Below are 25,866 nucleotides of genomic sequence, written 5' to 3' on the forward strand. Positions count from 1 at the left end.
TATAAAGGCTGCCCTTATCGCGATTCGCCTCGAATTTAAATGCAAATTCGACCAAATATCGTTTCAAATTGTTTATTTCACAAAGCATAAATAACGAATGAGTTACACCACGTCGAGAAAATGCAACTAAAAAAACATTATATGAAATAAAATGGGAGGGTGCAACACGAGGACTTCGAGGAGGTCACCCATCCTAGTACTACTCTCGCCCAAGCACGCTTAGCTGCGGAGTTACGATGGGATCCGGTGCATTAGTCTTTGGTATGATCGCACCGTCAACTCTTGCATAATCTATTCATATAAAGGCTGCCCTTATCGCGATTCGCCTCGAATTTAAATGCAAATTCGACCAAATATCGTTTCAAATTGTTTATTTCACAAAGCGCAAATAACGAATGAGTTACACCACGTCGAGAAAATGCAACTAAAAAACATTATATGAAATAAAATGGGAGGGTGCAACACGAGGACTTCGGAGGTCACCCATCCTAGTACTACTCTCGCCCAAGCACGCTTAGCTGCGGAGTTACGATGGGATCCGGTGCATTAGTCTTTGGTATGATCGCACCGTCAACTCTTGCGCAATCTATTCATATAAAGGCTGCCCTTATCGCGATTCGCCTCGAATTTAAATGCAAATTCGACCAAATATCGTTTCAAATTGTTTATTTCACAAAAGCATAAATAACGAATGAGTTACACCACGTCGAGAAAATGCAACTAAAAAAACATTATATGAAATAAAATGGGAGGGTGCAACACGAGGACTTCGAGGAGGTCACCCATCCTAGTACTACTCTCTCGCCCAAGCACGCTTAGCTGCGGAGTTACGATGGGATCCGGTGCATTAGTCTTTGGTATGATCGCGCACCGTCAACTCTTGCGCAATCTATTCATATAAAGGCTGCCCTTATCGCGATTCGCCTCGAATTTAAATGCAAATTCGACCAAATATCGTTTCAAATTGTTTATTTCACAAAGCATAAATAACGAATGAGTTACACCACGTCGAGAAAATGCAACTAAAAAACATTATATGAAATAAAATGGGAGGGTGCAACACGAGGACTTCCGGAGGTCACCATCCTAGTACTACTCTCGCCCAAGCACGCTTAGCTGCGGAGTTACGATGGGATCCGGTGCATTAGTCTTTGGTATGATCGCACCGTCAACTCTTGCATAATCTATTCATATAAAGGCTGCCCTTATCGCGATTCGCCTCGAATTTAAATGCAAATTCGACCAAATATCGTTTCAAATTGTTTATTTCACAAAGCATAAATAACGAATGAGTTACACCACGTCGAGAAAATGCAACTAAAAAACATTATATGAAATAAAATGGGAGGGTGCAACACGAGGACTTCGGAGGTCACCCATCCTAGTACTACTCTCGCCCAAGCACGCTTAGCTGCGGAGTTACGATGGGATCCGGTGCATTAGTCTTTGGTATGATCGCACCCGTCAACTCTTGCGCAATCTATTCATATAAAAGCTGCCCTTATCGCGATTCGCCTCGAATTTAAATGCAAATTCGACCAAATATCGTTTCAAATTGTTTATTTCACAAAGCATAAATAACGAATGAGTTACACCACGTCGAGAAAATGCAACTAAAAAACATTATATGAAATAAAATGGGAGGGTGCAACACGAGGACTTCGGAGGTCACCCATCCTAGTACTACTCTCGCCCAAGCACGCTTAGCTGCGGAGTTACGATGGGATCCGGTGCATTAGTCTTTGGTATGATCGCACCGTCAACTCTTGCATAATCTATTCATATAAAGGTGCCCTTATCGCGATTCGCCTCGAATTTAAATGCAAATTCGACCAAATATCGTTTCAAATTGTTTATTTCACAAAGCGCAAATAACGAATGAGTTACACCACGTCGAGAAAATGCAACTAAAAAAACATTATATGAAATAAAATGGGAGGGTGCAACACGAGGACTTCGAGGAGGTCACCCATCCTAGTACTACTCTCGCCCAAGCACGCTTAGCTGCGGAGTTACGATGGGATCCGGTGCATTAGTCTTTGGTATGATCGCACCGTCAACTCTTGCGCAATCTATTCATATAAAGGCTGCCCTTATCGCGATTCGCCTCGAATTTAAATGCAAATTCGACCAAATATCGTTTCAAATTGTTTATTTCACAAAAGCAAAATAACGAATGAGTTACACCACGTCGAGAAAATGCAACTAAAAAACATTATATGAAATAAAATGGGAGGGTGCAACACGAGGACTTCGGAGGTCACCCATCCTAGTACTACTCTCGCCCAAGCACGCTTAGCTGCGGAGTTACGATGGGATCCGGTGCATTAGTCTTTGGTATGATCGCACCCGTCAACTCTTGCGCAATCTATTCATATAAAGGCTGCCCTTATCGCGATTCGCCTCGAATTTAAATGCAAATTCGACCAAATATCGTTTCAAATTGTTTATTTCACAAAGCATAAATAACGAATGAGTTACACCACGTCGAGAAAATGCAACTAAAAAACATTATATGAAATAAAATGGGAGGGTGCAACACGAGGACTTCGAGAGGTCACCCATCCTAGTACTACTCTCGCCCAAGCACGCTTAGCTGCGGAGTTACGATGGGATCCGGTGCATTAGTCTTTGGTATGATCGCACCCGTCAACTCTTGCGCAATCTATTCATATAAAGGTGCCCTTATCGCGATTCGCCTCGAATTTAAATGCAAATTCGACCAAATATCGTTTCAAATTGTTTATTTCACAAAGCGCAAATAACGAATGAGTTACACCACGTCGAGAAAATGCAACTAAAAAAACATTATATGAAATAAAATGGGAGGGTGCAACACGAGGACTTCGGAGGTCACCCATCCTAGTACTACTCTCGCCCAAGCACGCTTAGCTGCGGAGTTACGATGGGATCCGGTGCATTAGTCTTTGGTATGATCGCACCCGTCAACTCTTGCGCAATCTATTCATATAAAGGTGCCCTTATCGCGATTCGCCTCGAATTTAAATGCAAATTCGACCAAATATCGTTTCAAATTGTTTATTTCACAAAGCGCAAATAACGAATGAGTTACACCACGTCGAGAAAATGCAACTAAAAAACATTATATGAAATAAAATGGGAGGGTGCAACACGAGGACTTCGAGGAGGTCACCCATCCTAGTACTACTCTCGCCCAAGCGCGCTTAGCTGCGGAGTTACGATGGGATCCGGTGCATTAGTCTTTGGTATGATCGCACCGTCAACTCTTGCGCAATCTATTCATATAAAGGCTGCCCTTATCGCGATTCGCCTCGAATTTAAATGCAAATTCGACCAAATATCGTTTCAAATTGTTTATTTCACAAAGCGCAAATAACGAATGAGTTACACCACGTCGAGAAAATGCAACTAAAAAACATTATATGAAATAAAATGGGAGGGTGCAACACGAGGACTTCCGGAGGTCACCCATCCTAGTACTACTCTCGCCCAAGCACGCTTAAGCTGCGGAGTTACGATGGGATCCGGTGCATTAGTCTTTGGTATGATCGCACCGTCAACTCTTGCGCAATCTATTCATATAAAGGTGCCCTTATCGCGATTCGCCTCGAATTTAAATGCAAATTCGACCAAATATCGTTTCAAATTGTTTATTTCACAAAGCGCAAATAACGAATGAGTTACACCACGTCGAGAAAATGCAACTAAAAAACATTATATGAAATAAAATGGGAGGGTGCAACACGAGGACTTCCGGAGGTCACCCATCCTAGTACTACTCTCGCCCAAGCACGCTTAGCTGCGGAGTTACGATGGGATCCGGTGCATTAGTCTTTGGTATGATCGCACCCGTCAACTCTTGCGCAATCTATTCATATAAAGGTGCCCTTATCGCGATTCGCCTCGAATTTAAATGCAAATTCGACCAAATATCGTTTCAAATTGTTTATTTCACAAAGCGCAAATAACGAATGAGTTACACCACGTCGAGAAAATGCAACTAAAAAAACATTATATGAAATAAAATGGGAGGGTGCAACACGAGGACTTCGGAGGTCACCCATCCTAGTACTACTCTCGCCCAAGCACGCTTAGCTGCGGAGTTACGATGGGATCCGGTGCATTAGTCTTTGGTATGATCGCACCGTCAACTCTTGCGCAATCTATTCATATAAAGGCTGCCCTTATCGCGATTCGCCTCGAATTTAAATGCAAATTCGACCAAATATCGTTTCAAATTGTTTATTTCACAAAAGCGCAAATAACGAATGAGTTACACCACGTCGAGAAAATGCAACTAAAAAACATTATATGAAATAAAATGGGAGGGTGCAACACGAGGACTTCGAGGAGGTCACCCATCCTAGTACTACTCTCGCCCAAGCACGCTTAGCTGCGGAGTTACGATGGGATCCGGTGCATTAGTCTTTGGTATGATCGCACCGTCAACTCTTGCGCAATCTATTCATATAAAGGCTGCCCTTATCGCGATTCGCCTCGAATTTAAATGCAAATTCGACCAAATATCGTTTCAAATTGTTTATTTCACAAAGCATAAATAACGAATGAGTTACACCACGTCGAGAAAATGCAACTAAAAAAACATTATATGAAATAAAATGGGAGGGTGCAACACGAGGACTTCGGAGGTCACCCATCCTAGTACTACTCTCGCCCAAACACGCTTAGCTGCGGAGTTACGATGGGATCCGGTGCATTAGTCTTTGGTATGATCGCACCGTCAACTCTTGCGCAATCTATTCATATAAAGGTGCCCTTATCGCGATTCGCCTCGAATTTAAATGCAAATTCGACCAAATATCGTTTCAAATTGTTTATTTCACAAAGCATAAATAACGAATGAGTTACACCACGTCGAGAAAATGCAACTAAAAAAACATTATATGAAATAAAATGGGAGGGTGCAACACGAGGACTTCCGGAGGTCACCCATCCTAGTACTACTCTCGCCCAAGCACGCTTAAGCTGCGGAGTTACGATGGGATCCGGTGCATTAGTCTTTGGTATGATCGCACCGTCAACTCTTGCGCAATCTATTCATATAAAGGTGCCCTTATCGCGATTCGCCTCGAATTTAAATGCAAATTCGACCAAATATCGTTTCAAATTGTTTATTTCACAAAGCGCAAATAACGAATGAGTTACACCACGTCGAGAAAATGCAACTAAAAAACATTATATGAAATAAAATGGGAGGGTGCAACACGAGGACTTCGGAGGTCACCCATCCTAGTACTACTCTCGCCCAAGCACGCTTAGCTGCGGAGTTACGATGGGATCCGGTGCATTAGTCTTTGGTATGATCGCACCGTCAACTCTTGCATAATCTATTCATATAAAGGTGCCCTTATCGCGATTCGCCTCGAATTTAAATGCAAATTCGACCAAATATCGTTTCAAATTGTTTATTTCACAAAGCATAAATAACGAATGAGTTACACCACGTCGAGAAAATGCAACTAAAAAACATTATATGAAATAAAATGGGAGGGTGCAACACGAGGACTTCGGAGGTCACCCATCCTAGTACTACTCTCGCCCAAGCACGCTTAGCTGCGGAGTTACGATGGGATCCGGTGCATTAGTCTTTGGTATGATCGCACCGTCAACTCTTGCGCAATCTATTCATATAAAAGTGCCCTTATCGCGATTCGCCTCGAATTTAAATGCAAATTCGACCAAATATCGTTTCAAATTGTTTATTTCACAAAGCGCAAATAACGAATGAGTTACACCACGTCGAGAAAATGCAACTAAAAAAACATTATATGAAATAAAATGGGAGGGTGCAACACGAGGACTTCCGGAGGTCACCCATCCTAGTACTACTCTCGCCCAAGCACGCTTAGCTGCGGAGTTACGATGGGATCCGGTGCATTAGTCTTTGGTATGATCGCACCCGTCAACTCTTGCGCAATCTATTCATATAAAGGCTGCCCTTATCGCGATTCGCCTCGAATTTAAATGCAAATTCGACCAAATATCGTTTCAAATTGTTTATTTCACAAAGCGCAAATAACGAATGAGTTACACCACGTCGAGAAAATGCAACTAAAAAACATTATATGAAATAAAATGGGAGGGTGCAACACGAGGACTTCGGAGGTCACCCATCCTAGTACTACTCTCGCCCAAGCACGCTTAGCTGCGGAGTTACGATGGGATCCGGTGCATTAGTCTTTGGTATGATCGCACCGTCAACTCTTGCGCAATCTATTCATATAAAGGCTGCCCTTATCGCGATTCGCCTCGAATTTAAATGCAAATTCGACCAAATATCGTTTCAAATTGTTTATTTCACAAAAGCGCAAATAACGAATGAGTTACACCACGTCGAGAAAATGCAACTAAAAAACATTATATGAAATAAAATGGGAGGGTGCAACACGAGGACTTCGGAGGTCACCCATCCTAGTACTACTCTCGCCCAAACACGCTTAGCTGCGGAGTTACGATGGGATCCGGTGCATTAGTCTTTGGTATGATCGCACCGTCAACTCTTGCATAATCTATTCATATAAAGGCTGCCCTTATCGCGATTCGCCTCGAATTTAAATGCAAATTCGACCAAATATCGTTTCAAATTGTTTATTTCACAAAGCGCAAATAACGAATGAGTTACACCACGTCGAGAAAATGCAACTAAAAAAACATTATATGAAATAAAATGGGAGGGTGCAACACGAGGACTTCCGGAGGTCACCCATCCTAGTACTACTCTCGCCCAAGCACGCTTAGCTGCGGAGTTACGATGGGATCCGGTGCATTAGTCTTTGGTATGATCGCACCGTCAACTCTTGCGCAATCTATTCATATAAAAGCTGCCCTTATCGCGATTCGCCTCGAATTTAAATGCAAATTCGACCAAATATCGTTTCAAATTGTTTATTTCACAAAGCGCAAATAACGAATGAGTTACACCACGTCGAGAAAATGCAACTAAAAAACATTATATGAAATAAAATGGGAGGGTGCAACACGAGGACTTCGAGGAGGTCACCCATCCTAGTACTACTCTCGCCCAAGCACGCTTAGCTGCGGAGTTACGATGGGATCCGGTGCATTAGTCTTTGGTATGATCGCACCCGTCAACTCTTGCATAATCTATTCATATAAAGGTGCCCTTATCGCGATTCGCCTCGAATTTAAATGCAAATTCGACCAAATATCGTTTCAAATTGTTTATTTCACAAAGCATAAATAACGAATGAGTTACACCACGTCGAGAAAATGCAACTAAAAAAACATTATATGAAATAAAATGGGAGGGTGCAACACGAGGACTTCGGAGGTCACCCATCCTAGTACTACTCTCGCCCAAGCACGCTTAGCTGCGGAGTTACGATGGGATCCGGTGCATTAGTCTTTGGTATGATCGCACCCGTCAACTCTTGCGCAATCTATTCATATAAAGTGCCCTTATCGCGATTCGCCTCGAATTTAAATGCAAATTCGACCAAATATCGTTTCAAATTGTTTATTTCACAAAGCATAAATAACGAATGAGTTACACCACGTCGAGAAAATGCAACTAAAAAACATTATATGAAATAAAATGGGAGGGTGCAACACGAGGACTTCGAGGAGGTCACCCATCCTAGTACTACTCTCGCCCAAGCACGCTTAGCTGCGGAGTTACGATGGGATCCGGTGCATTAGTCTTTGGTATGATCGCCCGTCAACTCTTGCATAATCTATTCATATAAAGGCTGCCCTTATCGCGATTCGCCTCGAATTTAAATGCAAATTCGACCAAATATCGTTTCAAATTGTTTATTTCACAAAGCATAAATAACGAATGAGTTACACCACGTCGAGAAAATGCAACTAAAAAAACATTATATGAAATAAAATGGGAGGGTGCAACACGAGGACTTCCGGAGGTCACCCATCCTAGTACTACTCTCGCCCAAGCACGCTTAGCTGCGGAGTTACGATGGGATCCGGTGCATTAGTCTTTGGTATGATCGCACCGTCAACTCTTGCGCAATCTATTCATATAAAGGCTGCCCTTATCGCGATTCGCCTCGAATTTAAATGCAAATTCGACCAAATATCGTTTCAAATTGTTTATTTCACAAAGCATAAATAACGAATGAGTTACACCACGTCGAGAAAATGCAACTAAAAAACATTATATGAAATAAAATGGGAGGGTGCAACACGAGGACTTCGGAGGTCACCCATCCTAGTACTACTCTCGCCCAAGCACGCTTAGCTGCGGAGTTACGATGGGATCCGGTGCATTAGTCTTTGGTATGATCGCACCCGTCAACTCTTGCGCAATCTATTCATATAAAGGTGCCCTTATCGCGATTCGCCTCGAATTTAAATGCAAATTCGACCAAATATCGTTTCAAATTGTTTATTTCACAAAGCGCAAATAACGAATGAGTTACACCACGTCGAGAAAATGCAACTAAAAAACATTATATGAAATAAAATGGGAGGGTGCAACACGAGGACTTCGGAGGTCACCCATCCTAGTACTACTCTCGCCCAAGCACGCTTAGCTGCGGAGTTACGATGGGATCCGGTGCATTAGTCTTTGGTATGATCGCACCGTCAACTCTTGCGCAATCTATTCATATAAAGGCTGCCCTTATCGCGATTCGCCTCGAATTTAAATGCAAATTCGACCAAATATCGTTTCAAATTGTTTATTTCACAAAAGCGCAAATAACGAATGAGTTACACCACGTCGAGAAAATGCAACTAAAAAAACATTATATGAAATAAAATGGGAGGGTGCAACACGAGGACTTCCGGAGGTCACCCATCCTAGTACTACTCTCGCCCAAGCACGCTTAGCTGCGGAGTTACGATGGGATCCGGTGCATTAGTCTTTGGTATGATCGCACCGTCAACTCTTGCGCAATCTATTCATATAAAGGCTGCCCTTATCGCGATTCGCCTCGAATTTAAATGCAAATTCGACCAAATATCGTTTCAAATTGTTTATTTCACAAAGCATAAATAACGAATGAGTTACACCACGTCGAGAAAATGCAACTAAAAAACATTATATGAAATAAAATGGGAGGGTGCAACACGAGGACTTCCGGAGGTCACCCATCCTAGTACTACTCTCGCCCAAGCACGCTTAGCTGCGGAGTTACGATGGGATCCGGTGCATTAGTCTTTGGTATGATCGCACCGTCAACTCTTGCGCAATCTATTCATATAAAAGTGCCCTTATCGCGATTCGCCTCGAATTTAAATGCAAATTCGACCAAATATCGTTTCAAATTGTTTATTTCACAAAGCAAAATAACGAATGAGTTACACCACGTCGAGAAAATGCAACTAAAAAACATTATATGAAATAAAATGGGAGGGTGCAACACGAGGACTTCCGGAGGTCACCCATCCTAGTACTACTCTCGCCCAAGCACGCTTAGCTGCGGAGTTACGATGGGATCCGGTGCATTAGTCTTTGGTATGATCGCACCCGTCAACTCTTGCGCAATCTATTCATATAAAGGCTGCCCTTATCGCGATTCGCCTCGAATTTAAATGCAAATTCGACCAAATATCGTTTCAAATTGTTTATTTCACAAAGCATAAATAACGAATGAGTTACACCACGTCGAGAAAATGCAACTAAAAAACATTATATGAAATAAAATGGGAGGGTGCAACACGAGGACTTCAGGAGGTCACCCATCCTAGTACTACTCTCGCCCAAACACGCTTAGCTGCGGAGTTACGATGGGATCCGGTGCATTAGTCTTTGGTATGATCGCACCGTCAACTCTTGCATAATCTATTCATATAAAGGTGCCCTTATCGCGATTCGCCTCGAATTTAAATGCAAATTCGACCAAATATCGTTTCAAATTGTTTATTTCACAAAAGCATAAATAACGAATGAGTTACACCACGTCGAGAAAATGCAACTAAAAAACATTATATGAAATAAAATGGGAGGGTGCAACACGAGGACTTCCGGAGGTCACCCATCCTAGTACTACTCTCGCCCAAGCACGCTTAGCTGCGGAGTTACGATGGGATCCGGTGCATTAGTCTTTGGTATGATCGCACCGTCAACTCTTGCGCAATCTATTCATATAAAGGCTGCCCTTATCGCGATTCGCCTCGAATTTAAATGCAAATTCGACCAAATATCGTTTCAAATTGTTTATTTCACAAAGCATAAATAACGAATGAGTTACACCACGTCGAGAAAATGCAACTAAAAAAACATTATATGAAATAAAATGGGAGGGTGCAACACGAGGACTTCGAGGAGGTCACCCATCCTAGTACTACTCTCGCGCCCAAGCACGCTTAAGCTGCGGAGTTACGATGGGATCCGGTGCATTAGTCTTTGGTATGATCGCACCGTCAACTCTTGCGCAATCTATTCATATAAAGGCTGCCCTTATCGCGATTCGCCTCGAATTTAAATGCAAATTCGACCAAATATCGTTTCAAATTGTTTATTTCACAAAAGCGAAAATAACGAATGAGTTACACCACGTCGAGAAAATGCAACTAAAAAACATTATATGAAATAAAATGGGAGGGTGCAACACGAGGACTTCCGGAGGTCACCCATCCTAGTACTACTCTCGCCCAAGCACGCTTAGCTGCGGAGTTACGATGGGATCCGGTGCATTAGTCTTTGGTATGATCGCACCGTCAACTCTTGCGCAATCTATTCATATAAAGGTGCCCTTATCGCGATTCGCCTCGAATTTAAATGCAAATTCGACCAAATATCGTTTCAAATTGTTTATTTCACAAAAGCAAATAACGAATGAGTTACACCACGTCGAGAAAATGCAACTAAAAAACATTATATGAAATAAAATGGGAGGGTGCAACACGAGGACTTCCAGGAGGTCACCCATCCTAGTACTACTCTCGCCCAACACGCTTAGCTGCGGAGTTACGATGGGATCCGGTGCATTAGTCTTTGGTATGATCGCACCGTCAACTCTTGCATAATCTATTCATATAAAGGTGCCCTTATCGCGATTCGCCTCGAATTTAAATGCAAATTCGACCAAATATCGTTTCAAATTGTTTATTTCACAAAAGCATAAATAACGAATGAGTTACACCACGTCGAGAAAATGCAACTAAAAAAACATTATATGAAATAAAATGGGAGGGTGCAACACGAGGACTTCGGAGGTCACCCATCCTAGTACTACTCTCGCCCAAGCACGCTTAGCTGCGGAGTTACGATGGGATCCGGTGCATTAGTCTTTGGTATGATCGCACCCGTCAACTCTTGCATAATCTATTCATATAAAGGTGCCCTTATCGCGATTCGCCTCGAATTTAAATGCAAATTCGACCAAATATCGTTTCAAATTGTTTATTTCACAAAGCGCAAATAACGAATGAGTTACACCACGTCGAGAAAATGCAACTAAAAAACATTATATGAAATAAAATGGGAGGGTGCAACACGAGGACTTCCAGGAGGTCACCCATCCTAGTACTACTCTCGCCCAAAGCACGCTTAGCTGCGGAGTTACGATGGGATCCGGTGCATTAGTCTTTGGTATGATCGCACCCGTCAACTCTTGCGCAATCTATTCATATAAAGGCGCCCTTATCGCGATTCGCCTCGAATTTAAATGCAAATTCGACCAAATATCGTTTCAAATTGTTTATTTCACAAAGCATAAATAACGAATGAGTTACACCACGTCGAGAAAATGCAACTAAAAAAACATTATATGAAATAAAATGGGAGGGTGCAACACGAGGACTTCGGAGGTCACCCATCCTAGTACTACTCTCGCCCAAGCACGCTTAGCTGCGGAGTTACGATGGGATCCGGTGCATTAGTCTTTGGTATGATCGCACCGTCAACTCTTGCGCAATCTATTCATATAAAGGCTGCCCTTATCGCGATTCGCCTCGAATTTAAATGCAAATTCGACCAAATATCGTTTCAAATTGTTTATTTCACAAAGCGCAAATAACGAATGAGTTACACCACGTCGAGAAAATGCAACTAAAAAACATTATATGAAATAAAATGGGAGGGTGCAACACGAGGACTTCCGGAGGTCACCCATCCTAGTACTACTCTCGCCCAAGCACGCTTAGCTGCGGAGTTACGATGGGATCCGGTGCATTAGTCTTTGGTATGATCGCACCGTCAACTCTTGCGCAATCTATTCATATAAAGGCTGCCCTTATCGCGATTCGCCTCGAATTTAAATGCAAATTCGACCAAATATCGTTTCAAATTGTTTATTTCACAAAGCATAAATAACGAATGAGTTACACCACGTCGAGAAAATGCAACTAAAAAACATTATATGAAATAAAATGGGAGGGTGCAACACGAGGACTTCGAGGAGGTCACCCATCCTAGTACTACTCTCGCCCAAGCACGCTTAGCTGCGGAGTTACGATGGGATCCGGTGCATTAGTCTTTGGTATGATCGCACCCGTCAACTCTTGCATAATCTATTCATATAAAGGTGCCCTTATCGCGATTCGCCTCGAATTTAAATGCAAATTCGACCAAATATCGTTTCAAATTGTTTATTTCACAAAGCATAAATAACGAATGAGTTACACCACGTCGAGAAAATGCAACTAAAAAAAATTATATGAAATAAAATGGGAGGGTGCAACACGAGGACTTCGGAGGTCACCCATCCTAGTACTACTCTCGCCCAAGCACGCTTAGCTGCGGAGTTACGATGGGATCCGGTGCATTAGTCTTTGGTATGATCGCACCGTCAACTCTTGCGTAATCTATTCATATAAAGGCTGCCCTTATCGCGATTCGCCTCGAATTTAAATGCAAATTCGACCAAATATCGTTTCAAATTGTTTATTTCACAAAGCGCAAATAACGAATGAGTTACACCACGTCGAGAAAATGCAACTAAAAAACATTATATGAAATAAAATGGGAGGGTGCAACACGAGGACTTCGAGGAGGTCACCCATCCTAGTACTACTCTCGCCCAAGCACGCTTAGCTGCGGAGTTACGATGGGATCCGGTGCATTAGTCTTTGGTATGATCGCACCGTCAACTCTTGCGCAATCTATTCATATAAAGGCTGCCCTTATCGCGATTCGCCTCGAATTTAAATGCAAATTCGACCAAATATCGTTTCAAATTGTTTATTTCACAAAGCATAAATAACGAATGAGTTACACCACGTCGAGAAAATGCAACTAAAAAACATTATATGAAATAAAATGGGAGGGTGCAACACGAGGACTTCGAGGTCACCCATCCTAGTACTACTCTCGCCCAAACACGCTTAGCTGCGGAGTTACGATGGGATCCGGTGCATTAGTCTTTGGTATGATCGCACCGTCAACTCTTGCGCAATCTATTCATATAAAGGCTGCCCTTATCGCGATTCGCCTCGAATTTAAATGCAAATTCGACCAAATATCGTTTCAAATTGTTTATTTCACAGCGCAAATAACGAATGAGTTACACCACGTCGAGAAAATGCAACTAAAAAACATTATATGAAATAAAATGGGAGGGTGCAACACGAGGACTTCGAGGAGGTCACCCATCCTAGTACTACTCTCGCCCAAGCACGCTTAGCTGCGGAGTTACGATGGGATCCGGTGCATTAGTCTTTGGTATGATCGCACCGTCAACTCTTGCATAATCTATTCATATAAAGGTGCCCTTATCGCGATTCGCCTCGAATTTAAATGCAAATTCGACCAAATATCGTTTCAAATTGTTTATTTCACAAAAGCAAATAACGAATGAGTTACACCACGTCGAGAAAATGCAACTAAAAAAACATTATATGAAATAAAATGGGAGGGTGCAACACGAGGACTTCCAGGAGGTCACCCATCCTAGTACTACTCTCGCCCAAGCACGCTTAGCTGCGGAGTTACGATGGGATCCGGTGCATTAGTCTTTGGTATGATCGCACCGTCAACTCTTGCGCAATCTATTCATATAAAGGTGCCCTTATCGCGATTCGCCTCGAATTTAAATGCAAATTCGACCAAATATCGTTTCAAATTGTTTATTTCACAAAGCGCAAATAACGAATGAGTTACACCACGTCGAGAAAATGCAACTAAAAAAACATTATATGAAATAAAATGGGAGGGTGCAACACGAGGACTTCGGAGGTCACCCATCCTAGTACTACTCTCGCCCAAGCACGCTTAGCTGCGGAGTTACGATGGGATCCGGTGCATTAGTCTTTGGTATGATCGCACCCGTCAACTCTTGCGCAATCTATTCATATAAAGGCTGCCCTTATCGCGATTCGCCTCGAATTTAAATGCAAATTCGACCAAATATCGTTTCAAATTGTTTATTTCACAAAGCATAAATAACGAATGAGTTACACCACGTCGAGAAAATGCAACTAAAAAAACATTATATGAAATAAAATGGGAGGGTGCAACACGAGGACTTCGGAGGTCACCATCCTAGTACTACTCTCGCCCAAGCACGCTTAGCTGCGGAGTTACGATGGGATCCGGTGCATTAGTCTTTGGTATGATCGCACCCGTCAACTCTTGCATAATCTATTCATATAAAGGCTGCCCTTATCGCGATTCGCCTCGAATTTAAATGCAAATTCGACCAAATATCGTTTCAAATTGTTTATTTCACAAAGCATAAATAACGAATGAGTTACACCACGTCGAGAAAATGCAACTAAAAAACATTATATGAAATAAAATGGGAGGGTGCAACACGAGGACTTCCGGAGGTCACCCATCCTAGTACTACTCTCGCCCAAACACGCTTAGCTGCGGAGTTACGATGGGATCCGGTGCATTAGTCTTTGGTATGATCGCACCGTCAACTCTTGCGCAATCTATTCATATAAAGGCTGCCCTTATCGCGATTCGCCTCGAATTTAAATGCAAATTCGACCAAATATCGTTTCAAATTGTTTATTTCACAAAGCGCAAATAACGAATGAGTTACACCACGTCGAGAAAATGCAACTAAAAAACATTATATGAAATAAAATGGGAGGGTGCAACACGAGGACTTCGAGGAGGTCACCCATCCTAGTACTACTCTCGCCCAAGCACGCTTAGCTGCGGAGTTACGATGGGATCCGGTGCATTAGTCTTTGGTATGATCGCACCGTCAACTCTTGCGCAATCTATTCATATAAAGGCTGCCCTTATCGCGATTCGCCTCGAATTTAAATGCAAATTCGACCAAATATCGTTTCAAATTGTTTATTTCACAAAGCATAAATAACGAATGAGTTACACCACGTCGAGAAAATGCAACTAAAAAACATTATATGAAATAAAATGGGAGGGTGCAACACGAGGACTTCGAGGAGGTCACCCATCCTAGTACTACTCTCGCCCAAGCACGCTTAGCTGCGGAGTTACGATGGGATCCGGTGCATTAGTCTTTGGTATGATCGCACCCGTCAACTCTTGCGCAATCTATTCATATAAAAGTGCCCTTATCGCGATTCGCCTCGAATTTAAATGCAAATTCGACCAAATATCGTTTCAAATTGTTTATTTCACAAAGCATAAATAACGAATGAGTTACACCACGTCGAGAAAATGCAACTAAAAAAACATTATATGAAATAAAATGGGAGGGTGCAACACGAGGACTTCCGGAGGTCACCCATCCTAGTACTACTCTCGCCCAAGCACGCTTAGCTGCGGAGTTACGATGGGATCCGGTGCATTAGTCTTTGGTATGATCGCACCGTCAACTCTTGCATAATCTATTCATATAAAGGCGCCCTTATCGCGATTCGCCTCGAATTTAAATGCAAATTCGACCAAATATCGTTTCAAATTGTTTATTTCACAAAGCATAAATAACGAATGAGTTACACCACGTCGAGAAAATGCAACTAAAAAAACATTATATGAAATAAAATGGGAGGGTGCAACACGAGGACTTCGGAGGTCACCCATCCTAGTACTACTCTCGCCCAAACACGCTTAGCTGCGGAGTTACGATGGGATCCGGTGCATTAGTCTTTGGTATGATCGCACCCGTCAACTCTTGCGCAATCTATTCATATAAAGGTGCCCTTATCGCGATTCGCCTCGAATTTAAATGCAAATTCGACCAAATATCGTTTCAAATTGTTTATTTCACAAAAGCATAAATAACGAATGAGTTACACCACGTCGAGAAAATGCAACTAAAAAACATTATATGAAATAAAATGGGAGGGTGCAACACGAGGACTTCGAGAGGTCACCATCCTAGTACTACTCTCGCCCAAACACGCTTAGCTGCGGAGTTACGATGGGATCCGGTGCATTAGTCTTTGGTATGATCGCTTTTCGTCAACTCTTGCGCAATCTATTCATATAAAGGCTGCCCTTATCGCGATTCGCCTCGAATTTAAATGCAAATTCGACCAAATATCGTTTCAAATTGTTTATTTCACAAAGCGCAAATAACGAATGAGTTACACCACGTCGAGAAAATGCAACTAAAAAACATTATATGAAATAAAATGGGAGGGTGCAACACGAGGACTTCGAGGAGGTCACCCATCCTAGTACTACTCTCGCCCAAGCACGCTTAGCTGCGGAGTTACGATGGGATCCGGTGCATTAGTCTTTGGTATGATCGCACCGTCAACTCTTGCATAATCTATTCATATAAAGGCTGCCCTTATCGCGATTCGCCTCGAATTTAAATGCAAATTCGACCAAATATCGTTTCAAATTGTTTATTTCACAAAGCATAAATAACGAATGAGTTACACCACGTCGAGAAAATGCAACTAAAAAACATTATATGAAATAAAATGGGAGGGTGCAACACGAGGACTTCGGAGGTCACCCATCCTAGTACTACTCTCGCCCAAGCACGCTTAGCTGCGGAGTTACGATGGGATCCGGTGCATTAGTCTTTGGTATGATCGCACCGTCAACTCTTGCGCAATCTATTCATATAAAGGCTGCCCTTATCGCGATTCGCCTCGAATTTAAATGCAAATTCGACCAAATATCGTTTCAAATTGTTTATTTCACAAAGCGAAAATAACGAATGAGTTACACCACGTCGAGAAAATGCAACTAAAAAACATTATATGAAATAAAATGGGAGGGTGCAACACGAGGACTTCGAGGAGGTCACCCATCCTAGTACTACTCTCGCCCAAGCACGCTTAAGCTGCGGAGTTACGATGGGATCCGGTGCATTAGTCTTTGGTATGATCGCACCCGTCAACTCTTGCGCAATCTATTCATATAAAGGCTGCCCTTATCGCGATTCGCCTCGAATTTAAATGCAAATTCGACCAAATATCGTTTCAAATTGTTTATTTCACAAAGCGCAAATAACGAATGAGTTACACCACGTCGAGAAAATGCAACTAAAAAAACATTATATGAAATAAAATGGGAGGGTGCAACACGAGGACTTCGAGGAGGTCACCCATCCTAGTACTACTCTCGCCCAAGCACGCTTAGCTGCGGAGTTACGATGGGATCCGGTGCATTAGTCTTTGGTATGATCGCACCCGTCAACTCTTGCGCAATCTATTCATATAAAGGCTGCCCTTATCGCGATTCGCCTCGAATTTAAATGCAAATTCGACCAAATATCGTTTCAAATTGTTTATTTCACAAAGCGCAAATAACGATTGAGTTACACCACGTCGAGAAAAGGCAACTAAAAAAAATTATATGAAATAAAATGGGAGGGGTGCAACACGAGGACTTCCCAGGAGGTCACCCATCCTAGTACTACTCTCGCCCAAGCACGCTTAACTGCGGAGTTCTGATGGGATCCGGTGCATTAGTCTTTGGTATGATCGCACCGTCAACTCTTGCGCAATCTATTCATATAAAGGCTGCCCTTATCGCGATTCGCCTCGAATTTAAATGCAAATTCGACCAAATATCGTTTCAAATTGTTTATTTCACAAAGCATAAATAACGAATGAGTTACACCACGTCGAGAAAATGCAACTAAAAAACATTATATGAAATAAAATGGGAGGGTGCAACACGAGGACTTCGAGAGGTCACCCATCCTAGTACTACTCTCGCCCAAGCACGCTTAGCTGCGGAGTTACGATGGGATCCGGTGCATTAGTCTTTGGTATGATCGCACCCGTCAACTCTTGCGCAATCTATTCATATAAAGGTGCCCTTATCGCGATTCGCCTCGAATTTAAATGCAAATTCGACCAAATATCGTTTCAAATTGTTTATTTCACAAAAGCATAAATAACGAATGAGTTACACCACGTCGAGAAAATGCAACTAAAAAAAATTATATGAAATAAAATGGGAGGGTGCAACACGAGGACTTCCGGAGGTCACCCATCCTAGTACTACTCTCGCCCAAGCACGCTTAGCTGCGGAGTTACGATGGGATCCGGTGCATTAGTCTTTGGTATGATCGCACCGTCAACTCTTGCATAATCTATTCATATAAAGGCGCCCTTATCGCGATTCGCCTCGAATTTAAATGCAAATTCGACCAAATATCGTTTCAAATTGTTTATTTCACAAAGCGAAAATAACGAATGAGTTACACCACGTCGAGAAAATGCAACTAAAAAACATTATATGAAATAAAATGGGAGGGTGCAACACGAGGACTTCGAGGAGGTCACCCATCCTAGTACTACTCTCGCCCAAACACGCTTAGCTGCGGAGTTACGATGGGATCCGGTGCATTAGTCTTTGGTATGATCGCACCCGTCAACTCTTGCATAATCTATTCATATAAAAGGTGCCCTTATCGCGATTCGCCTCGAATTTAAATGCAAATTCGACCAAATATCGTTTCAAATTGTTTATTTCACAAAGCATAAATAACGAATGAGTTACACCACGTCGAGAAAATGCAACTAAAAAACATTATATGAAATAAAATGGGAGGGTGCAACACGAGGACTTCGAGGAGGTCACCCATCCTAGTACTACTCTCGCCCAAGCACGCTTAGCTGCGGAGTTACGATGGGATCCGGTGCATTAGTCTTTGGTATGATCGCACCCGTCAACTCTTGCGCAATCTATTCATATAAAGGTGCCCTTATCGCGATTCGCCTCAATTTAAATGCAAATTCGACCAAATATCGTTTCAAATTGTTTATTTCACAAAGCATAAATAACGAATGAGTTACACCACGTCGAGAAAATGCAACTAAAAAACATTATATGAAATAAAATGGGAGGGTGCAACACGAGGACTTCCGGAGGTCACCCATCCTAGTACTACTCTCGCCCAAGCACGCTTAGCTGCGGAGTTACGATGGGATCCGGTGCATTAGTCTTTGGTATGATCGCACCCGTCAACTCTTGCGTAATCTATTCATATAAAGGTGCCCTTATCGCGATTCGCCTCGAATTTAAATGCAAATTCGACCAAATATCGTTTCAAATTGTTTATTTCACAAAGCGCAAATAACGAATGAGTTACACCACGTCGAGAAAATGCAACTAAAAAACATTATATGAAATAAAATGGGAGGGTGCAACACGAGGACTTCGGAGGTCACCCATCCTAGTACTACTCTCGCCCAAGCACGCTTAGCTGCGGAGTTACGATGGGATCCGGTGCATTAGTCTTTGGTATGATCGCACCGTCAACTCTTGCATAATCTATTCATATAAAGGCTGCCCTTATCGCGATTCGCCTCGAATTTAAATGCAAATTCGACCAAATATCGTTTCAAATTGTTTATTTCACAAAAGCGCAAATAACGAATGAGTTACACCACGTCGAGAAAATGCAACTAAAAAAATTATATGAAATAAAATGGGAGGGTGCAACACGAGGACTTCGGAGGTCACCCATCCTAGTACTACTCTCGCCCAAGCACGCTTAGCTGCGGAGTTACGATGGGATCCGGTGCATTAGTCTTTGGTATGATCGCACCCGTCAACTCTTGCGCAATCTATTCATATAAAAGTGCCCTTATCGCGATTCGCCTCGAATTTAAATGCAAATTCGACCAAATATCGTTTCAAATTGTTTATTTCACAAAAGCGAAAATAACGAATGAGTTACACCACGTCGAGAAAATGCAACTAAAAAAACATTATATGAAATAAAATGGGAGGGTGCAACACGAGGACTTCCAGGAGGTCACCCATCCTAGTACTACTCTCGCCCAAGCACGCTTAGCTGCGGAGTTACGATGGGATCCGGTGCATTAGTCTTTGGTATGATCGCACCCGTCAACTCTTGCATAATCTATTCATATAAAGGTGCCCTTATCGCGATTCGCCTCGAATTTAAATGCAAATTCGACCAAATATCGTTTCAAATTGTTTATTTCACAAAGCATAAATAACGAATGAGTTACACCACGTCGAGAAAATGCAACTAAAAAAATTATATGAAATAAAATGGGAGGGTGCAACACGAGGACTTCCGGAGGTCACCCATCCTAGTACTACTCTCGCCCAAAGCACGCTTAGCTGCGGAGTTACGATGGGATCCGGTGCATTAGTCTTTGGTATGATCGCACCCGTCAACTCTTGCGCAATCTATTCATATAAAGGCTGCCCTTATCGCGATTCGCCTCGAATTTAAATGCAAATTCGACCAAATATCGTTTCAAATTGTTTATTTCACAAAGCATAAATAACGAATGAGTTACACCACGTCGAGAAAATGCAACTAAAAAACATTATATGAAATAAAATGGGAGGGTGCAACACGAGGACTTCGAGGAGGTCACCATCCTAGTACTACTCTCGCCCAAAGCACGCTTAGCTGCGGAGTTACGATGGGATCCGGTGCATTAGTCTTTGGTATGATCGCACCGTCAACTCTTGCGCAATCTATTCATATAAAGGCTGCCCTTATCGCGATTCGCCTCGAATTTAAATGCAAATTCGACCAAATATCGTTTCAAATTGTTTATTTCACAAAAGCATAAATAACGAATGAGTTACACCACGTCGAGAAAATGCAACTAAAAAACATTATATGAAATAAAATGGGAGGGTGCAACACGAGGACTTCCGGAGGTCACCCATCCTAGTACTACTCTCGCCCAAGCACGCTTAGCTGCGGAGTTACGATGGGATCCGGTGCATTAGTCTTTGGTATGATCGCACCGTCAACTCTTGCGTAATCTATTCATATAAAGGCTGCCCTTATCGCGATTCGCCTCGAATTTAAATGCAAATTCGACCAAATATCGTTTCAAATTGTTTATTTCACAAAGCGCAAATAACGAATGAGTTACACCACGTCGAGAAAATGCAACTAAAAAAAATTATATGAAATAAAATGGGAGGGTGCAACACGAGGACTTCGAGGAGGTCACCATCCTAGTACTACTCTCGCCCAAGCACGCTTAGCTGCGGAGTTACGATGGGATCCGGTGCATTAGTCTTTGGTATGATCGCACCCGTCAACTCTTGCATAATCTATTCATATAAAGGCTGCCCTTATCGCGATTCGCCTCGAATTTAAATGCAAATTCGACCAAATATCGTTTCAAATTGTTTATTTCACAAAGCGCAAATAACGAATGAGTTACACCACGTCGAGAAAATGCAACTAAAAAAACATTATATGAAATAAAATGGGAGGGTGCAACACGAGGACTTCCGGAGGTCACCATCCTAGTACTACTCTCGCCCAAGCACGCTTAGCTGCGGAGTTACGATGGGATCCGGTGCATTAGTCTTTGGTATGATCGCACCGTCAACTCTTGCATAATCTATTCATATAAAGGCTGCCCTTATCGCGATTCGCCTCGAATTTAAATGCAAATTCGACCAAATATCGTTTCAAATTGTTTATTTCACAAAGCATAAATAACGAATGAGTTACACCACGTCGAGAAAATGCAACTAAAAAAATTATATGAAATAAAATGGGAGGGTGCAACACGAGGACTTCGGAGGTCACCCATCCTAGTACTACTCTCGCCCAAGCACGCTTAGCTGCGGAGTTACGATGGGATCCGGTGCATTAGTCTTTGGTATGATCGCACCGTCAACTCTTGCGTAATCTATTCATATAAAGGCGCCCTTATCGCGATTGCGCCTCGAATTTAAATGCAAATTCGACCAAATATCGTTTCAAATTGTTTATTTCACAAAGCGCAAATAACGAATGAGTTACACCACGTCGAGAAAATGCAACTAAAAAACATTATATGAAATAAAATGGGAGGGTGCAACACGAGGACTTCAGGAGGTCACCCATCCTAGTACTACTCTCGCCCAAACACGCTTAGCTGCGGAGTTACGATGGGATCCGGTGCATTAGTCTTTGGTATGATCGCGCCCGTCAACTCTTGCATAATCTATTCATATAAAGGCGCCCTTATCGCGATTCGCCTCGAATTTAAATGCAAATTCGACCAAATATCGTTTCAAATTGTTTATTTCACAAAAGCATAAATAACGAATGAGTTACACCACGTCGAGAAAATGCAACTAAAAAACATTATATGAAATAAAATGGGAGGGTGCAACACGAGGACTTCCAGGAGGTCACCCATCCTAGTACTACTCTCGCCCAAGCACGCTTAGCTGCGGAGTTACGATGGGATCCGGTGCATTAGTCTTTGGTATGATCGCACCGTCAACTCTTGCATAATCTATTCATATAAAGGCTGCCCTTATCGCGATTGCGCCTCGAATTTAAATGCAAATTCGACCAAATATCGTTTCAAATTGTTTATTTCACAAAAGCATAAATAACGAATGAGTTACACCACGTCGAGAAAATGCAACTAAAAAAAATTATATGAAATAAAATGGGAGGGTGCAACACGAGGACTTCCAGGAGGTCACCCATCCTAGTACTACTCTCGCCCAAGCACGCTTAGCTGCGGAGTTACGATGGGATCCGGTGCATTAGTCTTTGGTATGATCGCACCGTCAACTCTTGCATAATCTATTCATATAAAGGCTGCCCTTATCGCGATTCGCCTCGAATTTAAATGCAAATTCGACCAAATATCGTTTCAAATTGTTTATTTCACAAAAGCATAAATAACGAATGAGTTACACCACGTCGAGAAAATGCAACTAAAAAACATTATATGAAATAAAATGGGAGGGTGCAACACGAGGACTTCCGGAGGTCACCCATCCTAGTACTACTCTCGCCCAAGCACGCTTAGCTGCGGAGTTACGATGGGATCCGGTGCATTAGTCTTTGGTATGATCGCACCGTCAACTCTTGCGCAATCTATTCATATAAAGGTGCCCTTATCGCGATTCGCCTCAATTTAAATGCAAATTCGACCAAATATCGTTTCAAATTGTTTATTTCACAAAGCGCAAATAACGAATGAGTTACACCACGTCGAGAAAATGCAACTAAAAAAACATTATATGAAATAAAATGGGAGGGTGCAACACGAGGACTTCCGGAGGTCACCCATCCTAGTACTACTCTCGCCCAAGCACGCTTAGCTGCGGAGTTACGATGGGATCCGGTGCATTAGTCTTTGGTATGATCGCACCCGTCAACTCTTGCGTAATCTATTCATATAAAGGCTGCCCTTATCGCGATTCGCCTCAATTTAAATGCAAATTCGACCAAATATCGTTTCAAATTGTTTATTTCACAAAAGCATAAATAACGAATGAGTTACACCACGTCGAGAAAATGCAACTAAAAAAACATTATATGAAATAAAATGGGAGGGTGCAACACGAGGACTTCCGGAGGTCACCCATCCTAGTACTACTCTCGCCCAAGCACGCTTAGCTGCGGAGTTACGATGGGATCCGGTGCATTAGTCTTTGGTATGATCGCACCGTCAACTCTTGCGCAATCTATTCATATAAAGGCTGCCCTTATCGCGATTGCGCCTCGAATTTAAATGCAAATTCGACCAAATATCGTTTCAAATTGTTTATTTCACAAAGCATAAATAACGAATGAGTTACACCACGTCGAGAAAATGCAACTAAAAAAACATTATATGAAATAAAATGGGAGGGTGCAACACGAGGACTTCGGAGGTCACCCATCCTAGTACTACTCTCGCCCAAGCACGCTTAGCTGCGGAGTTACGATGGGATCCGGTGCATTAGTCTTTGGTATGATCGCACCCGTCAACTCTTGCGCAATCTATTCATATAAAAGCTGCCCTTATCGCGATTCGCCTCGAATTTAAATGCAAATTCGACCAAATATCGTTTCAAATTGTTTATTTCACAAAGCGCAAATAACGAATGAGTTACACCACGTCGAGAAAATGCAACTAAAAAAATTATATGAAATAAAATGGGAGGGTGCAACACGAGGACTTCCGGAGGTCACCCATCCTAGTACTACTCTCGCCCAAGCACGCTTAGCTGCGGAGTTACGATGGGATCCGGTGCATTAGTCTTTGGTATGATCGCACCGTCAACTCTTGCATAATCTATTCATATAAAGGCTGCCCTTATCGCGATTCGCCTCGAATTTAAATGCAAATTCGACCAAATATCGTTTCAAATTGTTTATTTCACAAAAGCATAAATAACGAATGAGTTACACCACGTCGAGAAAATGCAACTAAAAAACATTATATGAAATAAAATGGGAGGGTGCAACACGAGGACTTCGAGGAGGTCACCATCCTAGTACTACTCTCGCCCAAACACGCTTAGCTGCGGAGTTACGATGGGATCCGGTGCATTAGTCTTTGGTATGATCGCACCCGTCAACTCTTGCGCAATCTATTCATATAAAATTTGCCCTTATCGCGATTGCGCCTCGAATTTAAATGCAAATTCGACCAAATATCGTTTCAAATTGTTTATTTCACAAAGCGCAAATAACGAATGAGTTACACCACGTCGAGAAAATGCAACTAAAAAAATTATATGAAATAAAATGGGAGGGTGCAACACGAGGACTTCGGAGGTCACCCATCCTAGTACTACTCTCGCCCAAGCACGCTTAAGCTGCGGAGTTACGATGGGATCCGGTGCATTAGTCTTTGGTATGATCGCACCGTCAACTCTTGCGCAATCTATTCATATAAAGGCTGCCCTTATCGCGATTTCGCCTCGAATTTAAATGCAAATTCGACCAAATATCGTTTCAAATTGTTTATTTCACAAAAGCATAAATAACGAATGAGTTACACCACGTCGAGAAAATGCAACTAAAAAACATTATATGAAATAAAATGGGAGGGTGCAACACGAGGACTTCGAGGAGGTCACCATCCTAGTACTACTCTCGCCCAAGCACGCTTAGCTGCGGAGTTACGATGGGATCCGGTGCATTAGTCTTTGGTATGATCGCACCGTCAACTCTTGCGCAATCTATTCATATAAAGGCTGCCCTTATCGCGATCGCCTCGAATTTAAATGCAAATTCGACCAAATATCGTTTCAAATTGTTTATTTCACAAAAGCATAAATAACGAATGAGTTACACCACGTCGAGAAAATGCAACTAAAAAAATTATATGAAATAAAATGGGAGGGTGCAACACGAGGACTTCAGGAGGTCACCCATCCTAGTACTACTCTCGCCCAAACACGCTTAGCTGCGGAGTTACGATGGGATCCGGTGCATTAGTCTTTGGTATGATCGCACCGTCAACTCTTGCGTAATCTATTCATATAAAGGCTGCCCTTATCGCGATTCGCCTCGAATTTAAATGCAAATTCGACCAAATATCGTTTCAAATTGTTTATTTCACAAAGCATAAATAACGAATGAGTTACACCACGTCGAGAAAATGCAACTAAAAAACATTATATGAAATAAAATGGGAGGGTGCAACACGAGGACTTCGGAGGTCACCATCCTAGTACTACTCTCGCCCAACGCTTAGCTGCGGAGTTACGATGGGATCCGGTGCATTAGTCTTTGGTATGATCGCACCGTCAACTCTTGCGCAATCTATTCATATAAAGGTGCCCTTATCGCGATTGCGCCTCGAATTTAAATGCAAATTCGACCAAATATCGTTTCAAATTGTTTATTT

The 25,866-nt window shown here is 42.3% G+C and overlaps 1 non-coding gene and 85 pseudogenes across 1 annotated transcript; all 86 read right to left on the reverse strand.

Moving 5' to 3' along the window:
• Positions 1 to 156: 156 nt before the first annotated feature.
• Positions 157 to 275, reverse strand: LOC128037878 (5S ribosomal RNA; annotated as a pseudogene).
• A 178-nt stretch (positions 276 to 453) lies between these two features.
• Positions 454 to 570, reverse strand: LOC128038014 (5S ribosomal RNA; annotated as a pseudogene).
• Positions 571 to 750: 180 nt separating this feature from the next.
• LOC128038098 (5S ribosomal RNA) lies at positions 751 to 871 on the reverse strand (annotated as a pseudogene).
• A 180-nt stretch (positions 872 to 1,051) lies between these two features.
• LOC128038050 (5S ribosomal RNA) lies at positions 1,052 to 1,168 on the reverse strand (annotated as a pseudogene).
• A 178-nt stretch (positions 1,169 to 1,346) lies between these two features.
• LOC128037905 (5S ribosomal RNA) lies at positions 1,347 to 1,463 on the reverse strand (annotated as a pseudogene).
• Positions 1,464 to 1,642: 179 nt separating this feature from the next.
• On the reverse strand, positions 1,643 to 1,759 carry LOC128038015 (5S ribosomal RNA; annotated as a pseudogene).
• A 178-nt stretch (positions 1,760 to 1,937) lies between these two features.
• LOC128037879 (5S ribosomal RNA) lies at positions 1,938 to 2,056 on the reverse strand (annotated as a pseudogene).
• A 178-nt stretch (positions 2,057 to 2,234) lies between these two features.
• Positions 2,235 to 2,351, reverse strand: LOC128037906 (5S ribosomal RNA; annotated as a pseudogene).
• A 179-nt stretch (positions 2,352 to 2,530) lies between these two features.
• Positions 2,531 to 2,648, reverse strand: LOC128037856 (5S ribosomal RNA; annotated as a pseudogene).
• A 179-nt stretch (positions 2,649 to 2,827) lies between these two features.
• On the reverse strand, positions 2,828 to 2,944 carry LOC128037907 (5S ribosomal RNA; annotated as a pseudogene).
• A 178-nt stretch (positions 2,945 to 3,122) lies between these two features.
• Positions 3,123 to 3,241, reverse strand: LOC128037971 (5S ribosomal RNA; annotated as a pseudogene).
• A 178-nt stretch (positions 3,242 to 3,419) lies between these two features.
• LOC128038075 (5S ribosomal RNA) lies at positions 3,420 to 3,538 on the reverse strand (annotated as a pseudogene).
• A 177-nt stretch (positions 3,539 to 3,715) lies between these two features.
• LOC128037810 (5S ribosomal RNA) lies at positions 3,716 to 3,833 on the reverse strand (annotated as a pseudogene).
• Positions 3,834 to 4,012: 179 nt separating this feature from the next.
• LOC128038016 (5S ribosomal RNA) lies at positions 4,013 to 4,129 on the reverse strand (annotated as a pseudogene).
• A 179-nt stretch (positions 4,130 to 4,308) lies between these two features.
• LOC128037880 (5S ribosomal RNA) lies at positions 4,309 to 4,427 on the reverse strand (annotated as a pseudogene).
• Positions 4,428 to 4,606: 179 nt separating this feature from the next.
• LOC128037958 (5S ribosomal RNA) lies at positions 4,607 to 4,723 on the reverse strand (annotated as a pseudogene).
• Positions 4,724 to 4,901: 178 nt separating this feature from the next.
• LOC128038077 (5S ribosomal RNA) lies at positions 4,902 to 5,020 on the reverse strand (annotated as a pseudogene).
• A 177-nt stretch (positions 5,021 to 5,197) lies between these two features.
• Positions 5,198 to 5,314, reverse strand: LOC128038017 (5S ribosomal RNA; annotated as a pseudogene).
• A 177-nt stretch (positions 5,315 to 5,491) lies between these two features.
• LOC128038018 (5S ribosomal RNA) lies at positions 5,492 to 5,608 on the reverse strand (annotated as a pseudogene).
• A 178-nt stretch (positions 5,609 to 5,786) lies between these two features.
• On the reverse strand, positions 5,787 to 5,904 carry LOC128037811 (5S ribosomal RNA; annotated as a pseudogene).
• Positions 5,905 to 6,083: 179 nt separating this feature from the next.
• On the reverse strand, positions 6,084 to 6,200 carry LOC128038019 (5S ribosomal RNA; annotated as a pseudogene).
• Positions 6,201 to 6,379: 179 nt separating this feature from the next.
• Positions 6,380 to 6,496, reverse strand: LOC128037959 (5S ribosomal RNA; annotated as a pseudogene).
• A 179-nt stretch (positions 6,497 to 6,675) lies between these two features.
• On the reverse strand, positions 6,676 to 6,793 carry LOC128037938 (5S ribosomal RNA; annotated as a pseudogene).
• Positions 6,794 to 6,971: 178 nt separating this feature from the next.
• LOC128037788 (5S ribosomal RNA) lies at positions 6,972 to 7,090 on the reverse strand (annotated as a pseudogene).
• A 179-nt stretch (positions 7,091 to 7,269) lies between these two features.
• On the reverse strand, positions 7,270 to 7,386 carry LOC128037909 (5S ribosomal RNA; annotated as a pseudogene).
• Positions 7,387 to 7,563: 177 nt separating this feature from the next.
• Positions 7,564 to 7,682, reverse strand: LOC128038039 (5S ribosomal RNA; annotated as a pseudogene).
• A 178-nt stretch (positions 7,683 to 7,860) lies between these two features.
• Positions 7,861 to 7,978, reverse strand: LOC128037939 (5S ribosomal RNA; annotated as a pseudogene).
• A 178-nt stretch (positions 7,979 to 8,156) lies between these two features.
• LOC128037910 (5S ribosomal RNA) lies at positions 8,157 to 8,273 on the reverse strand (annotated as a pseudogene).
• Positions 8,274 to 8,451: 178 nt separating this feature from the next.
• On the reverse strand, positions 8,452 to 8,568 carry LOC128038020 (5S ribosomal RNA; annotated as a pseudogene).
• A 180-nt stretch (positions 8,569 to 8,748) lies between these two features.
• Positions 8,749 to 8,866, reverse strand: LOC128037940 (5S ribosomal RNA; annotated as a pseudogene).
• Positions 8,867 to 9,044: 178 nt separating this feature from the next.
• Positions 9,045 to 9,162, reverse strand: LOC128037942 (5S ribosomal RNA; annotated as a pseudogene).
• A 176-nt stretch (positions 9,163 to 9,338) lies between these two features.
• LOC128037812 (5S ribosomal RNA) lies at positions 9,339 to 9,456 on the reverse strand (annotated as a pseudogene).
• Positions 9,457 to 9,635: 179 nt separating this feature from the next.
• Positions 9,636 to 9,753, reverse strand: LOC128037845 (5S ribosomal RNA; annotated as a pseudogene).
• Positions 9,754 to 9,931: 178 nt separating this feature from the next.
• Positions 9,932 to 10,049, reverse strand: LOC128037943 (5S ribosomal RNA; annotated as a pseudogene).
• A 179-nt stretch (positions 10,050 to 10,228) lies between these two features.
• LOC128038142 (5S ribosomal RNA) lies at positions 10,229 to 10,350 on the reverse strand (annotated as a pseudogene).
• A 179-nt stretch (positions 10,351 to 10,529) lies between these two features.
• On the reverse strand, positions 10,530 to 10,647 carry LOC128037944 (5S ribosomal RNA; annotated as a pseudogene).
• Positions 10,648 to 10,823: 176 nt separating this feature from the next.
• LOC128037866 (5S ribosomal RNA) lies at positions 10,824 to 10,941 on the reverse strand (annotated as a pseudogene).
• Positions 10,942 to 11,120: 179 nt separating this feature from the next.
• On the reverse strand, positions 11,121 to 11,237 carry LOC128037911 (5S ribosomal RNA; annotated as a pseudogene).
• Positions 11,238 to 11,415: 178 nt separating this feature from the next.
• LOC128037771 (5S ribosomal RNA) lies at positions 11,416 to 11,535 on the reverse strand (annotated as a pseudogene).
• Positions 11,536 to 11,714: 179 nt separating this feature from the next.
• LOC128038022 (5S ribosomal RNA) lies at positions 11,715 to 11,831 on the reverse strand (annotated as a pseudogene).
• Positions 11,832 to 12,009: 178 nt separating this feature from the next.
• Positions 12,010 to 12,127, reverse strand: LOC128037945 (5S ribosomal RNA; annotated as a pseudogene).
• A 178-nt stretch (positions 12,128 to 12,305) lies between these two features.
• On the reverse strand, positions 12,306 to 12,424 carry LOC128037789 (5S ribosomal RNA; annotated as a pseudogene).
• Positions 12,425 to 12,602: 178 nt separating this feature from the next.
• Positions 12,603 to 12,719, reverse strand: LOC128038023 (5S ribosomal RNA; annotated as a pseudogene).
• Positions 12,720 to 12,897: 178 nt separating this feature from the next.
• On the reverse strand, positions 12,898 to 13,016 carry LOC128037881 (5S ribosomal RNA; annotated as a pseudogene).
• A 178-nt stretch (positions 13,017 to 13,194) lies between these two features.
• LOC128037968 (5S ribosomal RNA) lies at positions 13,195 to 13,310 on the reverse strand (annotated as a pseudogene).
• A 176-nt stretch (positions 13,311 to 13,486) lies between these two features.
• LOC128037882 (5S ribosomal RNA) lies at positions 13,487 to 13,605 on the reverse strand (annotated as a pseudogene).
• Positions 13,606 to 13,782: 177 nt separating this feature from the next.
• Positions 13,783 to 13,901, reverse strand: LOC128037827 (5S ribosomal RNA; annotated as a pseudogene).
• A 178-nt stretch (positions 13,902 to 14,079) lies between these two features.
• On the reverse strand, positions 14,080 to 14,196 carry LOC128037912 (5S ribosomal RNA; annotated as a pseudogene).
• Positions 14,197 to 14,376: 180 nt separating this feature from the next.
• Positions 14,377 to 14,492, reverse strand: LOC128038042 (5S ribosomal RNA; annotated as a pseudogene).
• Positions 14,493 to 14,671: 179 nt separating this feature from the next.
• On the reverse strand, positions 14,672 to 14,789 carry LOC128037823 (5S ribosomal RNA; annotated as a pseudogene).
• A 178-nt stretch (positions 14,790 to 14,967) lies between these two features.
• LOC128037883 (5S ribosomal RNA) lies at positions 14,968 to 15,086 on the reverse strand (annotated as a pseudogene).
• Positions 15,087 to 15,264: 178 nt separating this feature from the next.
• LOC128037790 (5S ribosomal RNA) lies at positions 15,265 to 15,383 on the reverse strand (annotated as a pseudogene).
• A 179-nt stretch (positions 15,384 to 15,562) lies between these two features.
• Positions 15,563 to 15,680, reverse strand: LOC128037946 (5S ribosomal RNA; annotated as a pseudogene).
• Positions 15,681 to 15,858: 178 nt separating this feature from the next.
• Positions 15,859 to 15,975, reverse strand: LOC128037817 (5S ribosomal RNA; annotated as a pseudogene).
• A 179-nt stretch (positions 15,976 to 16,154) lies between these two features.
• On the reverse strand, positions 16,155 to 16,271 carry LOC128038137 (5S ribosomal RNA; annotated as a pseudogene).
• A 180-nt stretch (positions 16,272 to 16,451) lies between these two features.
• LOC128037884 (5S ribosomal RNA) lies at positions 16,452 to 16,570 on the reverse strand (annotated as a pseudogene).
• A 178-nt stretch (positions 16,571 to 16,748) lies between these two features.
• Positions 16,749 to 16,865, reverse strand: LOC128038024 (5S ribosomal RNA; annotated as a pseudogene).
• Positions 16,866 to 17,043: 178 nt separating this feature from the next.
• On the reverse strand, positions 17,044 to 17,163 carry LOC128037988 (5S ribosomal RNA; annotated as a pseudogene).
• A 180-nt stretch (positions 17,164 to 17,343) lies between these two features.
• Positions 17,344 to 17,462, reverse strand: LOC128037791 (5S ribosomal RNA; annotated as a pseudogene).
• Positions 17,463 to 17,642: 180 nt separating this feature from the next.
• Positions 17,643 to 17,762, reverse strand: LOC128037930 (5S ribosomal RNA). The gene has a single exon (XR_008193442.1). It is a non-coding gene; the product is annotated as a 5S ribosomal RNA (ribosomal RNA).
• Positions 17,763 to 17,940: 178 nt separating this feature from the next.
• On the reverse strand, positions 17,941 to 18,058 carry LOC128037857 (5S ribosomal RNA; annotated as a pseudogene).
• A 179-nt stretch (positions 18,059 to 18,237) lies between these two features.
• LOC128037947 (5S ribosomal RNA) lies at positions 18,238 to 18,355 on the reverse strand (annotated as a pseudogene).
• Positions 18,356 to 18,532: 177 nt separating this feature from the next.
• LOC128038162 (5S ribosomal RNA) lies at positions 18,533 to 18,651 on the reverse strand (annotated as a pseudogene).
• A 179-nt stretch (positions 18,652 to 18,830) lies between these two features.
• On the reverse strand, positions 18,831 to 18,949 carry LOC128037792 (5S ribosomal RNA; annotated as a pseudogene).
• Positions 18,950 to 19,126: 177 nt separating this feature from the next.
• On the reverse strand, positions 19,127 to 19,244 carry LOC128037813 (5S ribosomal RNA; annotated as a pseudogene).
• Positions 19,245 to 19,422: 178 nt separating this feature from the next.
• LOC128038025 (5S ribosomal RNA) lies at positions 19,423 to 19,539 on the reverse strand (annotated as a pseudogene).
• A 178-nt stretch (positions 19,540 to 19,717) lies between these two features.
• On the reverse strand, positions 19,718 to 19,834 carry LOC128037913 (5S ribosomal RNA; annotated as a pseudogene).
• A 180-nt stretch (positions 19,835 to 20,014) lies between these two features.
• On the reverse strand, positions 20,015 to 20,133 carry LOC128037770 (5S ribosomal RNA; annotated as a pseudogene).
• Positions 20,134 to 20,310: 177 nt separating this feature from the next.
• Positions 20,311 to 20,429, reverse strand: LOC128037815 (5S ribosomal RNA; annotated as a pseudogene).
• Positions 20,430 to 20,608: 179 nt separating this feature from the next.
• On the reverse strand, positions 20,609 to 20,727 carry LOC128038060 (5S ribosomal RNA; annotated as a pseudogene).
• A 179-nt stretch (positions 20,728 to 20,906) lies between these two features.
• On the reverse strand, positions 20,907 to 21,024 carry LOC128037948 (5S ribosomal RNA; annotated as a pseudogene).
• Positions 21,025 to 21,202: 178 nt separating this feature from the next.
• LOC128037978 (5S ribosomal RNA) lies at positions 21,203 to 21,320 on the reverse strand (annotated as a pseudogene).
• Positions 21,321 to 21,500: 180 nt separating this feature from the next.
• On the reverse strand, positions 21,501 to 21,617 carry LOC128038051 (5S ribosomal RNA; annotated as a pseudogene).
• A 177-nt stretch (positions 21,618 to 21,794) lies between these two features.
• Positions 21,795 to 21,911, reverse strand: LOC128038026 (5S ribosomal RNA; annotated as a pseudogene).
• A 178-nt stretch (positions 21,912 to 22,089) lies between these two features.
• Positions 22,090 to 22,207, reverse strand: LOC128037842 (5S ribosomal RNA; annotated as a pseudogene).
• Positions 22,208 to 22,386: 179 nt separating this feature from the next.
• On the reverse strand, positions 22,387 to 22,505 carry LOC128037828 (5S ribosomal RNA; annotated as a pseudogene).
• Positions 22,506 to 22,685: 180 nt separating this feature from the next.
• LOC128037829 (5S ribosomal RNA) lies at positions 22,686 to 22,804 on the reverse strand (annotated as a pseudogene).
• A 179-nt stretch (positions 22,805 to 22,983) lies between these two features.
• On the reverse strand, positions 22,984 to 23,101 carry LOC128037949 (5S ribosomal RNA; annotated as a pseudogene).
• Positions 23,102 to 23,278: 177 nt separating this feature from the next.
• Positions 23,279 to 23,396, reverse strand: LOC128037814 (5S ribosomal RNA; annotated as a pseudogene).
• A 180-nt stretch (positions 23,397 to 23,576) lies between these two features.
• Positions 23,577 to 23,694, reverse strand: LOC128037950 (5S ribosomal RNA; annotated as a pseudogene).
• A 180-nt stretch (positions 23,695 to 23,874) lies between these two features.
• On the reverse strand, positions 23,875 to 23,991 carry LOC128037914 (5S ribosomal RNA; annotated as a pseudogene).
• Positions 23,992 to 24,169: 178 nt separating this feature from the next.
• On the reverse strand, positions 24,170 to 24,287 carry LOC128037951 (5S ribosomal RNA; annotated as a pseudogene).
• Positions 24,288 to 24,466: 179 nt separating this feature from the next.
• Positions 24,467 to 24,584, reverse strand: LOC128037854 (5S ribosomal RNA; annotated as a pseudogene).
• Positions 24,585 to 24,763: 179 nt separating this feature from the next.
• Positions 24,764 to 24,881, reverse strand: LOC128038125 (5S ribosomal RNA; annotated as a pseudogene).
• Positions 24,882 to 25,061: 180 nt separating this feature from the next.
• Positions 25,062 to 25,179, reverse strand: LOC128038059 (5S ribosomal RNA; annotated as a pseudogene).
• A 177-nt stretch (positions 25,180 to 25,356) lies between these two features.
• On the reverse strand, positions 25,357 to 25,474 carry LOC128037846 (5S ribosomal RNA; annotated as a pseudogene).
• Between the last annotated feature and the right edge of the window lie 392 nt (positions 25,475 to 25,866).

This window comes from Gossypium raimondii, unplaced genomic scaffold (assembly GCF_025698545.1).
Source record: "Gossypium raimondii isolate GPD5lz unplaced genomic scaffold, ASM2569854v1 Contig00275, whole genome shotgun sequence".
In the NCBI taxonomy this organism is placed as follows: Eukaryota; Viridiplantae; Streptophyta; class Magnoliopsida; order Malvales; family Malvaceae; genus Gossypium; species Gossypium raimondii.